The sequence below is a fragment of the Myotis brandtii genome, unplaced genomic scaffold (genome assembly GCF_000412655.1).
Source record: "Myotis brandtii unplaced genomic scaffold, ASM41265v1 scaffold247, whole genome shotgun sequence".
Taxonomy (NCBI): domain Eukaryota; kingdom Metazoa; phylum Chordata; class Mammalia; order Chiroptera; family Vespertilionidae; genus Myotis; species Myotis brandtii.
In genome coordinates, this window is record NW_005359352.1 from 2,988,768 (window position 1) to 2,989,935 (window position 1,168).

The window sequence follows — 1,168 nt, forward strand, 5'->3', positions numbered from 1 at the left end:
TCCCGCCAGGCGTTGTACCCTGCACAGGGCACAGGGCACGGGGTCGGCCATAGGGCAGGGGCAGGGTCGGCCTGGGGCAGATGGTGTGGAGGGGACAGCTGAGGGGAGAGGGGCCTGAGTGGACCCGAGGGAGGGTGCAGGGGGGACGCCCAGGGCCCGGCCTGAGAAGAGGGGCCGGGCACACCATGGCCAGGAGGTTGGGCCAGCGGGTTAGGCACAGCCCAGGCCGGGGCCAGAGGGACGGGGATGGGAGGCGTGGATCCTGACCTCCCTGTGACGCTGTGTCGCACAGGCCGGCCCTGGGAAGCCCAAACAGACTCCACCATGGGCCCGGGACACCCAGCCTCCCGGACACCCAGCCTCCCGGACACCCAGCCTCCCTGAAAAACCGCAGGGCTCTCCCCTCCCAGGGCGCCAGGCCCACAGGGTCCCTTTGTCTAAGAGAGAGAGAGCGGCTCCTCTGCGGACAGACTAGAGGGAAGGGGGTGGGGGGTGAGTGGGAAGTGATCACCAAAGAACTTGTATGCAAATAGGCATCCCCCATGGACACTGACAACAGGGGTGAGGCTGGGGCGGGGAGCAGGGGTGGCTAGAGGGTCAGTGGGGGAAAGGGGAACATATTAATACTTTCAACAATAAAGATTTTTTAAAAATAAAAATGAAAGATAAAGAGTGTGAACATTAAAAACATAATAAAACAGGAAATATAGTACCAAGGAAAAAATAATAAAAAATTAAAATAAATAAAAATAGCCCTAGCTGGTTTGGCTCAGTGGATAGAGCATCAGCCTGGACTGAAGGGTCCCGGGTTTGATTCCTGATCAGGGCCCATGCCCGGGTTGCGGGCTCGATCCCCAGTAGGGGGTGTGCAGGAGGCAGCTGATCAATGACTCTCATCATTGATGTTTCTGTCTCTCCTTATCCCTTCCTCTCTGAAATAGAAAATATATTTAAAACATAAAAATAAATAAAAATGAAAACAATAAAAGCATTTCAGCCTATAAAGCAACAACAACACAACAAGGAGAACAAGGAGACACTACGCACCGATTAGAATGGGGGAAAGCCCGCTTCCGGGAAGTGGACAGCGGGTTTGCAGACACAGTTACTCCAGACCCGACCCAGGGAGCAGGCCTCCCGTTCGCCCCCAGGCCCAGCCCGGCCGCGG

General features: G+C 56.2%; 1 protein-coding gene across 1 annotated transcript in view; it reads right to left on the minus strand.

Annotated features, from left to right (window-relative positions):
- Positions 1-1,168, minus strand: part of TPO (thyroid peroxidase) — a 25,678-nt gene that overhangs the window by 4,798 nt on the left and 19,712 nt on the right. The gene's annotated exons all lie outside the window — the stretch shown is intronic.